The sequence below is a fragment of the Bombina bombina genome, chromosome 5, assembly GCF_027579735.1.
Source record: "Bombina bombina isolate aBomBom1 chromosome 5, aBomBom1.pri, whole genome shotgun sequence".
Taxonomy (NCBI): Eukaryota; Metazoa; Chordata; class Amphibia; order Anura; family Bombinatoridae; genus Bombina; species Bombina bombina.
This window is the reverse complement of record NC_069503.1, coordinates 632,718,598-632,742,281: the sequence shown is the minus strand read 5'-3', so window position 1 is coordinate 632,742,281 and position 23,684 is coordinate 632,718,598. Positions and strand designations below refer to the sequence as shown.

Genomic DNA, 23,684 nt, shown 5'->3' with positions numbered 1-23,684 from the left:
AACACCCCTAACCTTACACTTATTAACCCCTAATCTGCCGCCCCCGCTATCGCTGACACCTGCATTTAATTTTTAACCCCTAATCTGCCGCTCCGTAAACCGCCGCTACTTACATTATCCCTATGTACCCCTAATCTGCTGCCCCTAACACCGCAGACCCCTATATTATATTTATTAACCCCTAATCTGCCCCCCACAACGTCGCAGCCAGCTACCTACAATAATTAACCCCTAATCTGCCGACCGCAAAGCGCCGCCACCTACGTTATCCTTATGTACCCCTAATCTGCTGACCCTAACACCGTCAACCCCTGTATTATATTTATTAACCCCTAATCTGCCCCCCACAACGTCGCCTCCACCTGCCTACACTTATTAACCCCTAATCTACCGACCGGAGCTCACCGCTATTCTAATAAATGTATTAACCCCTAAAGCTAAGTCTAACCCTAACACTAACACCCCCCTAAGTTAAATATAATTTACATCTAACGAAATTAATTAACTCTTATTAAATAAATTATTCCTATTTAAAGATAAATACTTACATGTAAAATAAACCCTAATATAGCTACAATATAAATTATAATTATATTGTAGCTATTTTAGGATTAATATTTATTTTACAGGCAACTTTGTAATTATTTTAACCAGGTACAATAGCTATTAAATAGTTAATAACTATTTAATAGCTAAAATAGTTAAAATAATTACAAAATTACCTGTAAAATAAATACTAACCTAAGTTACAATTAAACCTAACACTACACTATCAATAAATTTATTAAATAAACTACCTACAATTACCTACAATTAACCTAACACTACACTATCAATAAATTAATTAAATACAATTCCTACAAATAAATACAATTAAATAAACTAGCTAAAGTACAAAAAATAAAAAAGAACTAAGTTACAAAAAATAAAAAAATATTTACAAACATAAGAAAAATATTACAACAATTTTAAACTGATTACACCTACTCTAAGCCCCCTAATAAAACAACAAAGCCCCCCAAAATAAAAAATGCCCTACCCTATTCTAAATTACTAAAGTTAAAAGCTCTTTTACCTTACCAGCCCTGAACAGGGCCCTTTGCGGGGCATGCCCCAAGAAGTTCAGCTCTTTTGCCTGTAAAAAAAAACATACAATACCCCCCCCCCCAACATTACAACCCACCACCCACATACCCCTAATCTAACCCAAACCCCCCTTAAATAAACCTAACACTAAGCCCCTGAAGATCTTCCTACCTTGTCTTCACCTCACCGGGTATCACCGATCGGTCCTGGCTCCGATATCTTCATCCAACCCAAGCGGGGGCTAGACATCCACTGAAGAAGTCCAGAAGAGGGTCCAAAGTCTTCATCCTATCCGGGAAGAAGAGGCGATCCGGACCGGCAACCATCTTGATCCAAGCGGCATCTTCTATCTTCATCCGATGAAGACCGGCTCCATCCTGAAGACCTCCACCGCGGACCCATCTTCTTCCGGCGACGTCCAACTGAAGAATGACGGTTCCTTTAAGGGACGTCATCCAAGATGGCGTCCCTCGAATTCCGATTGGCTGATAGGATTCTATCAGCCAATCGGAATTAAGGTAGAAATATTCTGATTGGCTGATGGAATCAGCCAATCAGAATCAAGTTCAATCCGATTGGCTGATCCAATTGGATCAGCCAATCAGATTGAGCTCGCATTCTATTGGCTATTCCGATCAGCCAATAGAATGCGAGCTCAATCTGATTGGCTGATTGGATCAGCCAATCGGATTGAACTTGATTCTGATTGGCTGATTCCATCAGCCAATCAGAATATTCCTACCTTAATTCCGATTGGCTGATAGAATCCTATCAGCCAATCGGAATTCGAGGGACGCCATCTTGGATGACGTCCCTTAAAGGAACCGTCATTCTTCAGTTGGACGTCGCCGGAAGAAGATGGGTCCACGGTGGAGGTCTTCAGGATGGAGCCGGTCGTCATCGGATGAAGATAGAAGATGCTCCTTGGATCAAGATGGTTGCCGGTCCTGATCGCCTCTTCTTCCCGGATAGGATGAAGACTTTGGACCCTCTTCTGGACTTCTTCAGTGGATGTCTAGCCCCCGCTTGGGTTGGATGAAGATATCGGAGCCAGGACCGATCGGTGATACCCGGTGAGGTGAAGACAAGGTAGGAAGATCTTCAGGGGCTTAGTGTTAGGTTTATTTAAGGGGGGTTTGGGTTAGATTAGGGGTATGTGGGTGGTGGGTTGTAATGTTGGGGGGGGGTATTGTATGTTTTTTTTTACAGGCAAAATAGCTGAACTTCTTGGGGCATGCCCCGCAAAGGGCCCTGTTCAGGGCTGGTAAGGTAAAAGAGCTTTTAACTTTAGTAATTTAGAATAGGGTAGGGCATTTTTCATTTTGGGGGGCTTTCTTGTTTTATTAGGGGGCTTAGAGTAGGTGTAATTAGTTTAAAATTGTTGTAATATTTTTCTTATGTTTGTAAATATTTTTTTATTTTTTGTAACTTAGTTCTTTTTTATTTTTTGTACTTTAGATAGTTTATTTCATTGTAGTTATTTGTAGGAATTGTATTTAATTAATTTATTGATAGTGTAGTGTTAGGTTAATTGTAGGTAATTGTAGGTAGTTTATTTAATTAATTTATTGATAGTGTAGTGTTAGGTTTAATTGTAACTTAGGTTAGTATTTATTTTACAGGTAATTTTATAATTATTTTAACTATTTTAGCTATTAAATAGTTATTAACTATTTAATAGCTATTGTACCTGTTTAAAATAATTACAAAGTTGCCTGTAAAATAAATATTAATCCTAAAATAGCTACAATATAATTATAATTTATATTGTAGCTATATTAGAATTTATTTTACAGGTAAGTATTTATCTTTAAATCGGAATAATTTATTTAATAAGAGTTAAATAATTTCGTTAGATGTAAATTATATTTAATTTAGGGGGGTGTTAGTGTTAGGGTTAGACTTAGCTTTAGGGGTTAATACATTTATTAGAATAGCGGTGAGCCCGCTCGGCAGATTAGGGGTTAATAAGTGTAGGCAGGTGGAGGCGACGTTGTGGGGGGCAGATTAGGGGTTAATAAATATAATATAGGGGTCGGCGGTGTTAGGGGCAGCAGATTAGGGGTACATAAGGATAACTTTGTTGGCGGCGCTTTGCGGTCGGCAGATTAGGGGTTAATAAGTGTAGGCAGATGGAGGCGACGTTGAGGGGGGCAGATTAGGGGTTAATAAATATAATACAGGGGTCGGCGGTGTTAGGGGGAGCAGATTAGGGGTACATAAGGATAACGTAGGTGGCGGTCGGCAGATTAGGGGTTAAAAAATGTATTCGAGTGTCGGCGATGTGGGGGGACCTCGGTTTAGGGGTACATAGGTAGTTTATGGGTGTTAGTGTACTTTAGAGTACAGTAGTTAAGAGCTTTAGAAACCGGCGTTAGCCCAGAAAGCTCTTAACTACTGACTTTTTTCCTGCGGCCGGAGTTTTGTCGTTAGATGTCTAACGCTCACTTCAGAAACGACTCTAAATACCGGAGTTATAAAAATCCCATTGAAAAGATAGGATACGCAATTTACGTAAGGGGATCTGCGGTATGGAAAAGTCGCGGCTGAAAAGTGAGCGTTAGACCCTATTTTGAGTGACTCCAAATACCGGCGGTAGCCTAAAACCAGCGTTAGGAGCCTCTAACGCTGGTTTTCACGGCTACCGCCAAACTCCAAATCTAGGTCTTAGTGATTTAGCTTGGAACCTTACTGGGCAATAATTTATAGGGTTAGTAGTTATGTTGTCCTGTTTAATCTGTGTTATAGATATTTTGTAGTTGAATATCTGTATATTATCGTGTGGTGTTAATAAATCATTTTTGAACTGAGGATAAATTGTTTACAGTATCTGTCAATAAATATATACTGGTATATGATGTTGCTGTTTAAGTGAAATAATAAGGTTTTGTTTGGAGTCAAAGACATTTTTTTTTTAATGTTCTGAAAATTTTTGGTATTACCTATATGTATTCACAGAAAATAAATGTGCACGTATATATAAATAAATATATATATATATATATATATATGTATTTATATATATATATATATATATATATATATATATATATATTCACCTGCATAAGGCCATTTTTAATAAAAATTGTCTTTCTACTTTTAAAGCGGGGTGATACGATAGACACATATAAGCTGAGTTTGTCATTTCCACAAGTCCCGGACGAGTAGAAAATTGCATAAGAAAAGTACTTGATTCAACTTTTTCTCACCTTTAAAAGGACATGAAACCTAAAATTTGTCTTTCATGATTCTGATAGAAAATACAATTTTAAACAACATTCCAATTTACATCTATTATTTAATTTGCTTCATTCTTCAGATATCCTTTGTTGAAGAAATAACAATGCACATGGGTGAGCCAAAAACACAAGGCATCTATGTGCAGCCACCAATCGGCAGCTTATAAGCCTATTTAGATATTCTTTTCAACAAAGCATATCAAGAGAATGAAACTAATTTGATATTAGAAGTAAATTGGAAAGTTGTTTTTAAACTGTATTCTCTTTCTAAATCATGAAAAAACATTGAGTGGACTAGTAACTTTTTCTCTGTGGGCTAATAATTTTTAACCCTGACTTGTAAGCTAGTGATATTTTCCACAAGGACCTAGATTACAATTGGATCGATATTGCAGTGTGTGCTATTATTTCCCATATAATGGCCTAGATTTAGAGTTGGGCGGTAGCCGTGAAAACCAGCGTTAGAGGCTCCTAACGCTGGTTTTAGGCTACCTCCGGTATTTGGAGTCATTAAAAAAAGGGTCTAACGCTCACTTTTCAGACGCGACTTTTCCATACCGCAGATCCCCTTACGTAAATTGCGTATCCTATCTTTTCAATGGGATTTTTCTAACTCCGGTATTTAGAGTCGTGTCTGAAGTGAGCTTTAGACACCTAACGACAAAACTCCAGCCACAGGAAAAAAGTCAGTAGTTAAGAGCTTTCTGGGCTAACGCCGGTTCATAAAGCTCTTAACTACTGTACTCTAAAGTACACTAACACCCATAAACTACCTATGTACCCCTAAACCGAGGTCTCCCCACATCGCCGCCACTCGATTAAATTTTTTTAACCCCTAATCTGCCGACCGCCACCTACGTTATACTTATGTACCCCTAATCTGCCGCCCCTAACACCGCCGACCCCTATATTATATTTATTAACCACTAACCTGCCCCCCACAACGTCGCAGCCAGCTACCTACAATAATTAACCCCTAATCTGCCGACCGCAAAGCGCCGCCACCTACGTTATACTTATGTACCCCTAATCTGCTGCCCCTAACACCGCCGACCCCTATATTATATTTATTAACCCCTAATCTGCCCCCCTCAACGTCGCCTCCACCTGCCTACACTTATTAACCCCTAATCTGCCGACCGGAGCTCACCGCTATTATTATAAAGTTATTAACCCCTAATCCGCCTCACTAACCCTATAATAAATAGTATTAACCCCTAATCTGCCCTCCCTAACATCGCCGACACCTAACTTCAATTATTAACCCCTAATCTGCTGACTGGAGCTCACCGCTATTCTAATAAATGTATTAACCCCTAAAGCTAAGTCTAACCCTAACACTAACACCCCCCTAAGTTAAATATAATTTTAATCTAACGAAATTAATTAACTCTTATTAAATAAATTATTCCTATTTAAAGCTAAATACTTACCTGTAAAATAAATCCTAATATAGCTGCAATATAAATTATAATTATATTATAGCTATTTTAGGATTAATATTTATTTTACAGGTAACTTTGTATTTATTTTAACCAGGTACAATAGCTATTAAATAGTTAAGAACTATTTAATAGCTAAAATAGTTAAAATAATTACAAAATTACCTGTAAAATAAATCCTAACCTAAGTTACAATTTAATTAAAATACCTATAATTATCTACAATTAAACCTAACACTACACTATCAATAAATAAATTAAATACAATACCTACAAATAACTACAATGAAATAAACTATCTAAAGTACAAAAAATAAAAAAGAACTAAGTTACAAAAAATAAAAAAATATTTACAAACATAAGAAAAATATTACAACAATTTTAAACTAATTACACCTACTCTAAGCCCCCTAATAAAATAACAAAGCCCCCCAAAATAAAAAAATGCCCTACCCTATTCTAAATTACTAAAGTTCAAAGCTCTTTTACCTTACCAGCCCTGAACAGGGTCCTTTGTGGGGCATGCCCCAAGAAGTTCAGCTCTTTTGCCTGTAAAAAAAAACATACAATACCCCCACCCAACATTACAACCCACCACCCACATACCCCTAATCTAACCCAAACCCCCCTTAAATAAACCTAACACTAAGCCCCTGAAGATCTTCCTACCTTATCTTCACCATACCAGGTTCACCGATCGATCCAGAAGAGCTCCTCCGATGTCCTGATCCAAGCCAATCAGAATCAAGTTCAATCCGATTGGCTGATTGGATCAGCCAATCGGATTGAACTTGATTCTGATTGGCTGATTCCATCAGCCAATCAGAATATTCCTATCTTAATTCCGATTAGCTGATAGAATCCTATCAGCCAATCGGAATTCGAGGGACGCCATCTTGGATGACGTCATTTAAAGGAACCGTCATTCGTCGGCCAGGATGGATGTTCCGCGTCGGAGGTCTTCAGGATCCTGCCGCTCCGATCCGGATGGATGACGATAGAAGATCCCGCTTGGATGAAGACTTCAATCGGATGGAAGACCTCTTCTGCCCCGCTTGGATGAAGACTTCAGCCGGATCATGGACCTCTTCAGCTCCCGCTTGGATGATGACTTCAGCCGGATCATGGACCTCTTCAGCCCCCCGCTTGGGCTTGGGTCAGGACATCGGAGGAGCTCTTCTGGATCGATCAGTGAACCTGGTATGGTGAAGATAAGGTAGGAAGATCTTCAGGGGCTTAGTGTTAGGTTTATTTAAGGGGGGTTTGGGTTAGATTAGGGGTATGTGGGTGGTGGGTTGTAATGTTGGGGGGGGGGTATTGTATGTTTTTTTTTACAGGCAAAAGAGCTGAACTTCTTGGGGCATGCCCGCAAAGGGCCCTGTTCAGGGCTGGTAAGGTAAAAGAGCTTTGAACTTTAGTAATTTAGAATAGGGTAGGGCATTTTTTTATTTTGGTGGGCTTTGTTATTTTATTAGGGGGCTTAGAGTAGGTGTAATTAGTTTAAAATTGTTGTAATATTTTTCTTATGTTTGTAAATATTTTTTTATTTTTTGTAACTTAGTTCTTTTTTATTTTTTGTACTTTAGATAGTTTATTTCATTGTAGTTATTTGTAGGTATTGTATTTAATTTATTTATTGATAGTGTAGTGTTAGGTTTAATTGTAGATAATTATAGGTATTTTATTTAATTAATTTATTGATCGTGTAGTGGTAGGTTTAATTGTAACTTAGGTTAGGATTTATTTTACAGGTAATATTGTAATTATTTTAACTATGTTAGCTATTAAATAGTTCTTAACTATTTAATAGCTATTGTACCTGGTTAAAATAAATACAAAGTTACCTGTAAAATAAATATTAATCCTAAAATAGCTATAATATAATTATAATTTATATTGTAGTTGTATTAGGATTTATTTTACAGGTAAGTATTTAGCTTTAAATAGGAATAATTTATTTAATAAGAGTTAATTCATTTCGTTAGATTAAAATTATATTTAACTTAGGGGGGTTTTAGTGTTAGGGTTAGACTTAGCTTTAGGGGTTAATACATTTATTAGAATAGCGGTGAGCTCCAGTCGGCAGATTAGGGGTTAATGTTTGAAGTTAGGTGTCGGCGATGTTAGGGAGGGCAGATTAGGGGTTAATACTATTTATTATAGGGTTAGTGAGGCGGATTAGGGGTTAATAATTTTATTATGATAGCGGTGCGGTGCGCTCGGCAGATTAGGGGTTAATAAGTGTAGGCAGGTGGAAGCAACATTGAGGGGGGCAGATTAGGGGTTAATAAATATAGGGGTCGGCGGTGTTAGGGGCAGCAGATTAGGGGTACATAAGTATAACGTAGGTGGCGGCGCTTTGCGGTCGGCAGATTAGGGGTTAATTATTGTAGGTAGCTGGCGGCGACGTTGTGGGGGGCAGGTTAGGGGTTAATAAATATAATATAGGGGTCGGCAGTGTTAGGGGCAGCAGATTAGGGGTACATAAGGATAACATAGTTGGCGGTCGGCAGATTAGGGGTTAAAAAAAATTAATCGAATTGCGGCGATGTGGGGGGACCTCGGTTTAGGGGTACATAGGTAGTTTATGGGTGTTAGTGTACTTTAGAGTACAGTAGTTAAGAGCTTTAGAAACCGGCGTTAGCCCAGAAAGCTCTTAACTACTGACTTTTTTCCTGCGGCTGGAGTTTTGTCGTTAGATTTCTAACGCTCACTTCAGACACGACTCTAAATACTGGAGTTAGAAAAATCCCATTGAAAAGATAGGATACGCAATTTACGTAAGGGGATCTGCGGTATGGAAAAGTCGCGGCTGAAAAGTGAGCGTTAGACCCTATTTTGAGAGACTCCAAATACCGGAGGTAGCCTAAAACCAGCGTTAGGAGCCTCTAACGCTGGTTTTCACGGCTAACGCCAAACTCTAAATCTAGGCCTTAGAGATCTGAAGCAAAGTGTTAAGGCTAGAGTGTATACATAACAAAACACATGTATAGTATATTAAAATGAAGTATTTCACTTATATACACACACACACACACACACACACACACACACACACACATATATATATATATATATATATATATATATATATATATATATACTGTATATATATATATATATATATATATAAATAAAATTGTAAAATAAAGTTTTTTTATTGAAATAAATGTGATAACAGTGATTTAAAGGGATATGGTATTATACAGGGTGTTGACAGGGCGTAAAGGTTTATATGAATGTGTATAGATATATGTGTGTATGTATATGTATATATTTTTATTGCACTTACTATATAAGATTAATTGTTGAATAAATATGAATTTTTGTATCTGCATTTAGAGGCATTTGTTTGTTTATGGGAGGGTGATCTGTTTCCATCCAACCAGGGACCTCTACACTCACTGTTTGATTGCTTTATCTTTTTATATGCTTATTTATAGACAGTGCTGGCATAGGGTATACTGTGTCTATTTAGTTTTCTATTTTCTTTTTTTCTTTATTTCTTTAATTATTTATACTTATTCTTATACCCCCTTGCACCTCTGGATATTACTTATTAGATATCCAGGACTACCTAATACTTTACACATTGGATTGAGCTGGTACTCTTACCATTTTTTTCTTCTTTAGTATATGTACTGTATATATGTGTATGTACAGTATATGTATGTGTGTGAACATGTGCACGTGTACAAATGTATATGTGCAGTGTTTTAAACTTATATCTCAATAGAAAATCATAGTTTATATGTTAGTCAAGCACTCCACTATTTGACCTTTGGCTTAGCGCACTTTTGACTTAGTGGTTAAGCGAAATCCAACATGAGTTTTTCAGCGCGCCCCCATAGAAGTCTACTATGTTAGGGATTTAGAGCACCTGTGCTATCAGACATCCAGATGTTAGCGTGTCCTAGGCTTTCTCTCGAGTGCTAATATATTACTTTTTAACTTGTTATATGAGCTTAAAAAAAAGGTGCCATCGATATAACTTGAGACATTAGTGCTAATATTTTTGGCCTCCATTTGTAATCTAGGACAAATTGTTTAAATGTAATTCTTTCCACTATACATAACGGAAGATCCAACAATATAATCTAATAATATATTTATTGCCAATTTAAGAGCTATTTTTAAACTGTCAGGGCTAGATTACAAATGGATAGCTATTTTGAGTATACCGTGAGCATCTGCAACCTTGTATTACAAGTTGAAAGTAAAGATTTAACAAGTTTCAAGAAAATCATTTTCATTCCAAAGAAATGGATTGATACCTTTGCACTATGTGAAATGACAATAAGAAGCAAAACTTGCAAATTATTTACATATATGGGGGATTATGGGTAAACTGTGCATGTGTATATGATGTGTTATTTATATGCTCTATACTATAAAATTAATTATTATAAAGTTTTTTTTAACTTTGTTGTAAAAATATGTGTATTTTACATTTTGTCAGTTTTGCTCTAAAATCAAGATTTGTGGCTGCAGATTTTCTCAATTACAATACAAAATACTTTCACACTGTAGCAAGATTTAAAACAATGAAACTACTAAGCAACTTTATTCATGTAAAACTCTCACTGTACAAAATTAATTTAATTAAATAGCTGAAAACCTATTTAGGGCTACATTACAAGTTTAGAGCAAAATATTGCTTCCGTTAAAGTGATATTTTTGCTCAACTTAGTATTGCCAGTGCACACAAATGTGCTCTGGTTTTATTATGAGTTAGATGCAGTGGGAATGCGACATCACATTCGCATTGCATGGAAGCATTGTGCTCACAAGAGCATGCTTCCATAGGCTACAATGGGAGCCTCGTTCCCATGCCGTCAGACACGGCATGAGATATATCGCAGCAAAGTGTGTAAGCATTTCAAATGTTTTTTTTAAATGTAATATTCTATTCAAATTTTTCTAATAATTCGATTCAAATTATGCAATTTTCGAATTCGAAAATTTGAGTCTATATATTTTTAATAGTATTTCTAATGCTCTCTTTAAATGTAATATTGAACTTATGCAATATTCTAATTAAAAAATTAGAATCTATATATTTGTAATAGTATTTCTAATGTTCTCTTTAAATGTAATATTAAACTTATGCAATATTCGAATTAAAAAATTAGAATCTATATATTTGTAATAGTATTTCTAATGTTCTCCTTAAATGTAATATTGAACTTATGCAATATTCAAATTAAAAAATTAGAATCTATATATTCGTAATAGTATTTCTAATGTTCTCTTTAAATGTAATATTCTAATTATGCAATATTCAAATTCGAAAAATTTGAATCTATATATTTGTAATAGTATTTCTAATGTTCTCTTTCAAATATTTAAATTATGCAATATTCTAAATAGAAACATTCTAATTGATATATTTGTATCTATTATATATCAGTTTACTAAATTCCCCACCACATTAACTATTGAACTTCTGAATATATTCAATTTCATTATGAACATTTGAAAATGAAAGTAACATTAGATTACCGAATTTTAATAGATTTTCATTCCTATCAACATTCGATTATCCAAAATGAATGTCCACAGGAATATTTAGTCTACCAAATGAATTACACTTTCAGCACAATTGCCCATCTTTAGTTAAAAGTCATCACCATTCACTTGTAATACCAGATTGTACGTTATTCTTTGAGTGAGGCCATTTACAAGATAAACACCCTGCACTTTCAATTGAGTTCTACTTGTAATTCAGGCCATAATATCCACATATAATATCAATATAGATCATATAATTACATCCTGAAATATTATATGTTAAAGTAATAGAAAATTAGATAAAAAATCCACAATCTAAATTTTGAATGTAACTTTTAATTCAACAAATACTATTCATAAGTTCAATAGTTCCTTTGCTATGGAATTTAGAAAATTGATATATAATTGATACAAATATATTGAATACAATTTTTCTGTTTTGAATGTTGCGTAATTCGTATATTAAGCATTAGAAACACTATTACAATATTACAAATGTATTGATTCAAATTTTCTATTTTGAATATAGCATAATTGGAATATTACATTTAAACAGAGCATTAGAAATACTATTACAAATATATCCATAAGAATTTTCTAATTTGAATATTGCATAATTCAAATCAAATTATGCAATATTCGAATTAGAAAAATTTGAATAGAATATTACATTTAAAGGGATACTAAACTCCATTTTTTTCTTTCATGAGTCAGATAGAGCATGCAATTGAAGGCAACTTTCTAATTACTCCTATTATCATTTTTTCTTCAATCTATTGGTATCTTTATTTGAAAAAGCAGTAATGAAAGCTTAGGAGACGGCCCAGTTTTGGTTCAAAACCCTGGTTAGCGCTTGCTGGTTAGTGGATACATTTAGCCACCAATCAGCAAACACTACCCAGGTGCTGAACCTAAAATGGGTTGGCTCCTAAGCTTTCATTCCTCCTTTTCAAATAAAAATATAAAGAGAATGAAGAAAAATTGATAAAAGGAATTAATTAGAAAGTTGCATAAAATTGCATGCTCTCTCTGAATCGTGAAATAAATAAATTGGGTTTAGTATCCCTTTAAAAATAGCATTAGAAATACTATTACATTAAACAAATGTTAGAATGTTGTAGAAACATTCGAAATTCAAAACAAACGAACGTGTTAAAATTTGTTTCATTTTTCAAATGTTGCAAAACATTCATCCTTCCCTATGGCTGAGTCAATCACAGGTGAAGGTAGCATGAGCAAAATAATTATTTCATATTTTGGGTAACAATTGCTAACATACTATATGGCAATAAATGTCTTCTAAAAACTTCCAAGCTGTTGAACGTTAAATGAAAAGGGGGTAGGGTTACACTGAACACCTGACAACATTTCTATACACTTGCAAATCAGAGTGAGGAACTATGTAAACCTACAGCAAATGGAAGCTGCAATCACTTTACTCCAGTGTAATTGGTTAATTCTTCATGTCTCAAAATTTGCACCAACTATGTAAATGCATTACAAATAGAGAGTTTAAGAGCGATATATTTACCAGACACATGGATATGAGCAAACAATAACTGCATGCAGTTCATTTCCCACTGCAACAACTCTATGAGGCGCCATTTATCAAGCTCCGTATGGAGCTTGAGGGCCCGTGTTTCTGGCGAGTCCGAAGACTCGCCAGAAACAGCAGTAATGAAGCAGCGGTCTAAAGACCGCTGCTCCATAACCCTGTCCGCCTGACACCTCCCTGCTGGTGGCCGATTGGCCGCGAGTCTGCAGGGGGGCAGCGTTGCACCAGCAGCTAGGGATGGGCGAATGTGTTTATATCCGAATTCGAATGTTAGAACGAATGTTATTGTAGAAATTCGATTTACATAATAGAATGTTGATAAGAACGAATATTCTTAAAAATTCAATTTTTGAATGTTATTTACAGTTTTCGTATGTCACATTCGAATTCGAATGTTACATTCGAATATCACATTCGAATATTAAATTTATAAAACACAATTGTAGACTAGAAACACTATTTCAAATGTCACATTTGAATCGAATATCACATTCGAATCGAATGTCACATTCAAATTCGAATATTACATTTATAAAACACAGTATTAGACTAGAAATACTATTTCAAATTTGAATGTCCCATTCAAATCGAATATCACATTTGAATCGAATATCACATTTAAAACACAGTATTAGACTAGAAATACTATTTCAAATTCGAATGTGACATTCAAATTCAAATGTAGCATTCGAATTCGAATATTACATTTTTTGAACAAAGTTGAAGACTAGAAATACTATTTCAAATTTAAATGTCACATTCAAATGTCACATTCGAATATTACATTTCGAAATTGAATGAATACATAGCTAAACATTCTATTATTCGAACAAATATTTTCGAATTTTATTGAAAAATTTGAAAACGAAAATTCGAAAATAGAATGTTAGAATGTTATATAAACATTCGAAATTCGATTCGAACGAACGAATGTATCAAAATTAATTTTAAATTTCGAATTTTTAGAAACATTCGCCCATCCATACCAGCAGCTCTTGTGAGCTGCTGGTGCAATGCTGAATACAAAGAGCTCTCCGCATTCAGCGAGGTCTTGCGGACCTGATCCGCACTGTCGGATCATGTCCCCAAGAACTTTGATAAATAGGCCTTATTGTGTTGGCTTTTCAATGGATTCTTGTGGTAAAAGATTGTGATTCATTATTCAAAGAAGTTAAAGCATGATGTTGAAATGTTATTTGCTCTCAATTTTGTATACACGTCACAACCAATTTAAATTAATATAAACATTTACTTAAATATGGTACCAGAATAACATGGTGGTAAAACTATGGTATTAGTGACTAATATGGCATGCATATCAACAAACATCTGTTAATATAGATTTTGAATTTACAAGAACATTTTAAAAGAGGTATCATGGGCATTTGAGATTTTTTTTGGAAGCCTATTACTAATTTGGGCCCCCATTATAAAAAAAAAAGATTCAACACCCTTTGCATAGGAACTAGGTAGAAAAAGGAAAGAAAGAAAATGTATAAATGGGATACAAAATAGATATTAAACCTTTACAGATAAGATTATTTTTATTGTAATTAATTTGAGCAACAGTTTATTTTGCAAACTTCTTTTTAACAATGTTACCAAAAAGTATGAATTTTAATTGGAATATTAACATTAAAACCAACAGAATTCGAACAAATAGGTGCTGATTCCTAAATTAATATTTTTGTTCACTTCAAACTGACTTTAAAATGGTAATTTATTCAGCACGGAGCATCTGTTTGCTAACCATTGCTTTGCAATAAACAGAAGTGTCATGAATATCCTATTTATGAATATGAACAACTCAAAATGAATTAAAGGAAGAACAATACACTCTGTAAATGAAAACAGAGTGTGAAGTTCAGTGTGACATTTGAATAGAAATACTATGACAAAATCACTGATATTCCTTTTGTCATTATACCTGGAACAGTCAAAACAGCACAAGTAAGAGATAAAGATTGTTGGTGACATACTGTGGCAACATGTTCCTTTATGATTTATTCATGTTACTCATCTGATTATAAAAATAGAATTAAAAAAAGTCCTATAGCCAACAGTTGTAGCACTGAAAACCTTAAACTTAATCAAACCATGAATAGGCGTAATCCACAAAAGAGAATATACTCACTGAGTTTTTGAAACAGAAACTTTTGAATATATTTAATCAAGTTTGTTTGAGACAGGTCATGACCGTTATCAAATTAACCTTCAATTGGAGACTGACCCCTTGTTCTGGTGTTGCAGTTTATATGAAAAATATCTACAGCCAGTGTGCCCTCTAAGGCCAGTTTTGTGAGCGGCCCAGCAGTGAAACTGTTAATAAGGGACCACACTGTGCAGTTTGCATTGTGTAGTGTTTGCTAATTGCTCTGATTAACTGTTTCACTGCTGGGCCACTCACAAAACTGGACTTAGAGGGAACACTGCCTACAGCCTCATCAATCTTCTGTTTTTCATTAGGACAGCTGTAAGAATAATGAGTATTTTGTCATTCAAATGAGTTAACCCTGATCACTAAATGGCACAAAACTACCATTGTACTATGCTTGCCTCCTATCATTTTAATCTGCGAAGTGTCTCCTGAATCTTACTAGGGAGAGCTCAGCCACAGAGTTGGCAAATCAAATTTGATGTTTAGACCATCATTTTTATGTTGTACATCAGTGCATATATCCAATAACAGGCAATCTCTTTGGTTCATGGGCCAAAAAGAGTTTGTACTTGCACAATCAGCAAAAAATTGTAAATAAAAGATGACGGCATCATTCATGCTTCAGTAATGGTGTTTTCTATATGAAAGCATTTTTTAATCATTTATTTAGGTTTAACTTCAAGCGTTGAAAATGCAAGCAAACAATCTCTGTTTTATGTTTGATAAATAGGGTATTTGTATTGAATCAGTTATAAAATAAGTATATTTTATAAGGAAGCAGGTCTTTATGTTTTTCATGATATAATTTAATCATCTTAAGGTAAAATATTAAGGACCAGATTAAGAATGGACCACTAACAGTTAAGCGCAAGCGAAAAGGGGTATATTCCATGAGAGCAGAGTATTTTTGTGTATATTATGTATTATGAACAAAAGATCAAAAGGTTAAACAATAAAGACAATTTTTCACAGCCTTCTTTGCTCATATTTACCAAGGATGCCAATATTAGTGGAGGGCACTGTATATCTATACCTATATATAATCATCTATTTATATGTATAGATATATATTGTACCAAAATACCATCAGATATATGTATTTATGCATATATAGAACATATTCTTCTATGTGAAGAACATTGGAATGCAAAATATTCATTTTTCATTTCGGGTAAGTGCACTTGAGAATACGGGGCCCATTTATCAAGCGGCCCGTGTTTCTGGCGAGCCTTCAGACTCACCAGAAACACAAGTTATGGAGCAGCGGTCTAAAGATCGGGTTGAATTGCGGACAGACACCGCCGCAATTCAACCCGATCGAATACGATCGGGTTGATTGACACCCCCCTGGGGGCGGCGTTGCACCAGCAGTTCACAAGAGCTACTGGTGCAATGCTGAATGCGGAGAGCGTATTGCTCTCCGCATTTAGCAAGGTCTGTCGGACATGATCCGCAATGTCGGATCATGTCCGACAGGCCTTTCATAAATAGGCCCCAATGTCATCGGGGTTTGCGTGCGATTAGGGTGTTAGGATTTTTCCACTTTTTTTTGCTCTATTGATTTCTATGCAATTGCAATATTCTAGCTTCAGCTTTTTGCGAGCGTCAGGTTAGAGCACTAGTAAAAATGTTTTACTTGTAATATGTGTACTATCTGACACGCGCAAAAACCTTACTTTTAGTGGAGTTAGCTTGTGAGCGGGAGCATCAAATACCACTCCAATTGTAATAAAACCCTAATTGGGAAACCTACTCTGGTGTATTTATTTTAGAAACAGGGACCAGGGGAGGCACTTTAACCACATTTAGACAAAGCTATATGCTAATGGTTTGAAGGCGATCCTACCCTTCTAGATTGTAAATTCCCATGAGAATAGGGACCTTAATACCTCCTGTATTTGTCAAATTTTGTCTTGTCTCTTTCAAGTATTGTATCATTTTTTAATTATATCTATTATACCTATAGACAGAATATGCTGCCACTTTATAAATAAAGAATAATAATAATATAACATTATTAAAAGGAATTGATCCTTATATTGCTGTCAAAAGCCACAAAAATGTGAGGATTTGAAGATTTTGTTGCATGTGAATTATTCAAAATAACTGTGTTTATTTCTTCATGCCTGTTAAATCATAGACTTTATTCATATAAGAAAGTGTATGAGTAAAAACAGCTGTTTATTAACCTCCATAAATTAAAATGATAAATACTATTTTATTTTTTTTTACTTATAATTTTTATTGAGGATAAATATACAATACAACTGGTATACAACTGGTAAGAATTACATGCACAAATATTTTCTACAGTGTGATTAACATAGCATTTGTTGTAACATCTGAATAGAGTGTTAAATAAAACCAGTATAGGTAGCACCAAGTTCCGCGTTCACTCGGTGAACCTAACATAACAATAAACATAAAAAGACGGAAAAGAAAGCGCAGACCTCCTCTGGTTAAAAGTTCAACTCTTTATTATACAATTAATTAAAATTCCAGCAGCAGGAAAAAGAAGGACAAGGTGAAGGGTCTGACTAGTTTCGGCTTGTGGCCGTAATTGTAAACCTGACACACCATAAAATTAGATTGATTTAAAAAGGATATACCACTCTCTAATTGGTCAAGGGAAAGTGAGGGCTGGGACTCATATTTAACTCATGAAATGCTGGAATGGTTTGGAATCTGATTATTAAAGATTAGCTATTAGGATCAAAAATTGAATTATATCATATGAAACCTGCCTATAGCAATATTGTATACTGTAGATTGGCATTTAAAAACGTTTATAGCATGGGAAGTCTTATAACAAAACTTATCACTAAAGAGTTGCATTAGATAGCAAATGGTATATAATATATAAGGGTTGATATTTGATATCTGAACAACCAAAATCCATATGTATGTATATGTTAAAAAGACTAAATGCTCATAGGAATAATAGTACTGGGAAAGTATATACTCATCATTCCAAATGTTGAATATAGTGCTTAATATCTTAAACAGACAGCAAACACATTTGGACATTTGGCTTATTAAATATCCCCTAACACTTAGTCCCTAATACCTATGATATTACCTGTAATATTAAATCATGGATTACATATATATATACATCTCAGATACGTTAACAATGATTAACAAGAAACCATATTTAGGAAATATACAGGTGGATCATATAGATTAATACATCGTTTCTGTTACCATATCCTATTCATGGCACATAGAGGCACAAAACTGAGCATTAATATGCTAATACATGTTATCACTGACAACCAGTATTGTGTCACAGTGTTACATAAAGATATTAATGTTGCAAACACAGTGCTGATGATATTAATACCTCCTGTACATATAAGCATATTCTGATAACTCACTATCAACTGGTATTATTAAGAGATCATCTACACCCTTTTAATCCTAACATGTCATAAATGCCTGGGAATAATGTATATATAGAAAGTGTATAATGCAATTCATGTATAGAATGTTTGAGCAAGGGTACACTCGAAAGTTAGCACAAGCAAACAAGCAAATAAGCATATGAACCCATATAGAGCATCACTGGTATATGGTAATAGTGCTACATCCCAAAGTAGCGCCAGGGGGTATCGACCGCAGACGGCATAAATAGAACATGTAAAGGGTATAAAGTATGCTGGAGATGACGGGGGGCCTCAGACCACAGAGATTCAGGATGCACCAAATTGAACTATTTTCAGGCCAATTCAGGGATTAATTACCAATGGTTGATCAGGTCAAATTCAGAGTTAAAACCCTCCGGTATCTGTGTCCTTAATTTGAATATCCAGAATGTTTCTTGTTTAGCTAAAAGCTTGTCTTTATCACCACCCCTAAGGGGTTTTCTAATGACTTTGATGGCTCTCCATTTAAATGAGGTAACATTACCCTTATGTGTTTCTATGAAATGCTTGGACAGTGCTGAACATGTTACTTCATTCTTAATGTAACCTAAGTGCTCTCGTATTCTAGTGCGTACATCTCTGCTGGTTCTACCAATGTATTGGTGATGATGTTGTGTGCACACAATTAGGTATATTACATAAGACGTTGAACATTTAATAAGTCCATTGGCTTTAAGGTTTGGTTTGTAGTGCAGGAATAAAATTCCTTACCTTCAACCATATAGTCACATGCTTTGCATCTCCCATCTCCACATTTGTAAATTCCCTGAACACTTAACCAAGAATTTGGTCGTTTAGTAGATGGTAATTGTGTTGGAGATAAAATGTTGCCTAAAGTCACATTTTTAGACTATACACACTTAAATCCTTTAGTGGCAACTTCCTTTGGTGCTTTATCTCCATAAAGTATTGGGAAGTATTTTTTTAGGATAGCACAAACTTCATAATACTCTGATGAATATTTTGTGATGAACATAGTTCTATCATCCATATTATCTTTAGGTCTGTGTTTCAAAACCTCCCGTCTCTTAACACCAGCCACTTCCTTAGCCACGTTCTTTACCATCTCCAGTCGGTATCCCCTCTCAATCAGTCTATTAACCATGCAATTGCTTTCTTCTGTATAGTCACTATCAGAGCTGCATATCTGTCTGGTACGTAACAATTGCCCTCTTGTTATTCCCTTAAACACAGGTTTGGGGTGTGAACTCTTATTGTGTAAAAGTGTGTTACCTGATATCGGTTTCCTATACAATTTAGAGGTTATCAAACCAGTTATTGGATTACCTACTAGTGTTACATCCAAAAAATTAATGGATACTTTGTTCCATTCACATGTAAAGTGAACCCCATTGTCACAAGTGTTAAGGTATTGTACAAAATCATCTGCATTCCCTTTATCCGATGACCATACTATTAGCAGGTCATCTATAAAGCGTTTGTATAAAGAGATATGTCTTCTGAAGGGGTTACTATTTGCATAGACAAAGGTCTTCTCCAGCCATCCCATAAAGATGTTAGCATATGAGGGGGCGAATTTCACCCCCATGGCTGTTCCCTTTCTCTGCAGATAGTAAACCCCCTCAAACAAAAAGTAATTGTGCTCCAACAAATACTTAGTGACTATAAGTATATATAGTGTAGCTTCACTATCTCTACCATAGATAGGTTCCAAAAAGTACTTGATGGCATTTATTCCCATCTCCTGTGGGATACTCGAATAAAGGGCCACCACGTCAATTGTGAGCCAGCTAGAGTCAGAGGACCAGATCATATCCTCTACTAGTTGTAGGAGGTGGGTGGTGTCCTTGATGTAGCTATGTAGTGTCTCTACAATAGGCTGTAGGATGGCATCGAGCCACTTTGACAAAGGCTCCAAAAGGGAGCCTATGCCAGACACAATAGGCCTACCCTTTAGTAGATGGTGAAAAATGGGGGGTAATGAGGTTACTCGCATATAGATATTTCATAGTCTCTCTGTCCATAAACTCCCAATTGACACCATCATCCAACAAGTCATATAATTCCTTCTGGAATCTTCTAACTGGATCAAATGTTAGTGTAGTATATGTGTTTGAATCTTCAAGTTGCTTTAATGCTTCAGCAATATATGTATCCTTATTCAGGACCACAACGCTTCCTCCCTTATCTGAGTTCTTGATTGTTATCGACTTATTATTCTTGAGTCTGCTAAGAGCCTCCTTTTCTTTAAGGGATAGATTATGTGTGGTGGTCTTACTAGTCTGATGTAGTGCTGTAAGATCCTCAACTACACATTTGTGGAATAATTCCAGTGCTTGGCCTCTACTCTTTATGGGGTAGAACTGAATAGCTTCTTTAAATCTTGGAAATGTTGGGGTGGATGCTGGTGAGCTAGGGCTGTTTGATTCTAGGTATAATTCCTCTAGTGTGGTGGCATCACAAACCTCTGAGAATGAAGGCATAGTATTTCCCAATGTTGGAAACCTAGGGTTTAGCTCTGGTAGCTCTGGGGTAGTGTCGTTGTTAGTTAAAAAGTGCTTTCGTAGTGTGAGTTTTCTGATGAATTTATTTACATCGATAATGGTATTGAATAAGTTAAATTTGTTTTCTGGACAAAACCCAAGACCATAAATAAGGACTTTAATTTCAGTCTTACTAAGAGGGTAAGATGAAAGATTTATCACACTATTTATTGGAGATGACTCACTGCTTTGTTTTCCCTCAGGGTATATCTGTGTTGTCTGTTGGGGAGATTTTTCCCTCCCCCTGTGGGTGGCTTCAGGGCCAGCTGAAAAACCTGCACATGGTCTTTGGGTTTAGTATTATCAATGTTCCTGCCCCTTTCTGTGTTTTCATTTGGGGCACTCCCTGGTTGTCCCTGTTTAGTAACTTTAGGTCTAGCCCCCTGGCTCATTGCCCTGGATGTATCATCATTAGTCATATTCGTATATACAGGAATAGTTTCACTAGAGCCCTGTTCTATATGTCCCGTCTCACCTTCAGATAGTGAGTATTCCTCCCCAGAAGTGGATGCCACCCATGATGATTGATCATCATCGGTGGTATCTATTTCCACAAATGTTACCTTTTTCTTTTTATGTTGCCATATTTTATGTTTATAAGAGATTTTATCAGTTGTTGATTTATCAGCTACATTGTCACTGGTGTTAGCATTTGCGTTAGGAGGATTGTTACCACCCATGATCTTTTTGTTTTTTATATTACGTCTGTTCCTATTTCTCCTAGGTCTATACCAAATAAACACTTTATTTTCTTGATAATCTCTTTGATCTCTTAAGAATTTGGTATGTTTGGTGTGTATTAACTCCTTCCTAGATGTTTCCACAACCTCAGCTAACATCCTATCAAACTCCCCATACTCAGCAATCCCCTTGTAGTTATTTAATTCTGACTGCAATTTAGCAATATCACTCCTAACTACTTGTAGCTGTTCAGCCTTATATCTTGCCAGTATACCCATAAGCTTGAGTGAACAGTCTGATAGTATGTCATTCCGTTCCTTCACAAAGTCATCATTGTTTACAACCTCAAAATTGGTAAATTTCTTAACCCTTAGTCCTCTTGGGATCATGCCCAGGTTAAGGTACTTTCCAATAATCCAAGTATCCAATTTCAGGCGTATTTCTTTGAGTCTCATGATTTCTAGAGAATAAAACAAGTCTCCCAACTTGACATCTTGTGACTCAGTCTGAAAGAAATCCTCAAGCTCCAAGCCCTCAAAATCAGAATCACTAAGTGGTGTAAGAGAGTAGTATCTATTGGAGTCCACAATTTCCACGTTAAGTGTTATACTTAAAACACACAATTCTACTGTGCAATATATGCTGCAATAATAAACGGAAAAACAGTCAGTCCCCTGATCAATGACACAAAATAGACCAGCTGGGATCAAGGAAAGTGAATATATAGCAAGAGAAAGTTTCCCAAGCCGTGTCTAATGTGTCAAAGTGGATTTCCTCACTTGGTTTCTGTACATTGTGGGATAGCCAATAAGCAAATAAATAAAGTCAGTTTGGTGGTATAGTCCTCGGAGGAATTCAACGCACTAAAAGCCCCCAATCCACATAGAACATAGGCATCCACTGAAGCGGAATAGGGTATATCAAAACACTCACCCTTCTGCCGGTGTCCTTGGCTGGCAAACAGTCGTCGCTCACCTGGTGTAAGAACTGTGCAGCGTGCAGATGGAGTCCATGTACACAGCGCGTAAGCTGTTGCTGGTTCTCCAATTCATCCGCCCAAGCACCAGGGCCTGACGTCAGCGTGGGGGTGTGTGCGGATCCTCAAACCTCTATTGGTTGTACCGCCCGTCCGGGACTTCAGCTGCGCCGATGGAAGCAGCTTCAAGGGAAAAGAAATATCCTCAGGAAACCAAGAGCGGGTACTGAGCGGTGGAGGCTGCTAAAAGGATTCCTTGCAATCCAAAAGTAGGCAAAAAAAGACGAAAAAGAAAGCGCAGACCTCCTCCGGTTAAAAGTTCAACTGTTTATTATACAATTGATTAAAAATCCAGCAGCAGGAAAAAGAAGGACAAGGTGAAGGGTCTGACTAGTTTCGGCTTGTGGCTGTAATCGTAAACCTGACACACCATAAAATTAGATTGATTTAAAAAGGATATACTACTCTCTAATTGGTCAAGGGAAAGTGAGGGCTGGGACTCATATTTAACTCATGAAATGCTGGAATGGTTTGGAATCTGATTATTAAAGATTAGCTATTAGGATCAATGAATTATATCATATGAAACCTGCCTATAGCAATATCGTATACTGTAGACTGGCATTTAAAAACGTTTATAGCATGGGAAGTCTTATAATAAAACTTATCACTAAAGTGTTGCATTAGATAGCAAATGGTATATAATATATAAGGGTTGATATTTGATATCTGAACAACCAAAATCCATATGTATGTATATGTTAAAAAGACTAAATGCTCATAGGAATAATAGTACTGGGAAAGTATATACTCATCATTCCAAATGTTGAATATAGTGCTTAATATATTAAACAGACAGCAAACAAATTTGGACATTTGGTTTATTAAATATCTCCTAACACTTAGTCCCTAATACCTATGGTATTACCTGTAATATTAAATCATGGATTACATATATATATACATCTCAGATACGTTAACAGCGATTAACAAGAAACCATATTTAGGAAATATACAGGTGGATCATATAGATTAATACATCGTTTCTGTTACCATATCCTATTCATGGCACATAGAGGCACAAAACTGTGCATTAATATGCTAATA

The 23,684-nt window shown here is 35.6% G+C and overlaps 1 protein-coding gene across 1 annotated transcript in view; it reads right to left on the bottom strand.

The window, feature by feature from the left end:
* MOCOS (molybdenum cofactor sulfurase) overlaps positions 1-23,684 on the bottom strand; it is an 842,034-nt gene that overhangs the window by 244,271 nt on the left and 574,079 nt on the right. The window lies entirely within an intron of this gene.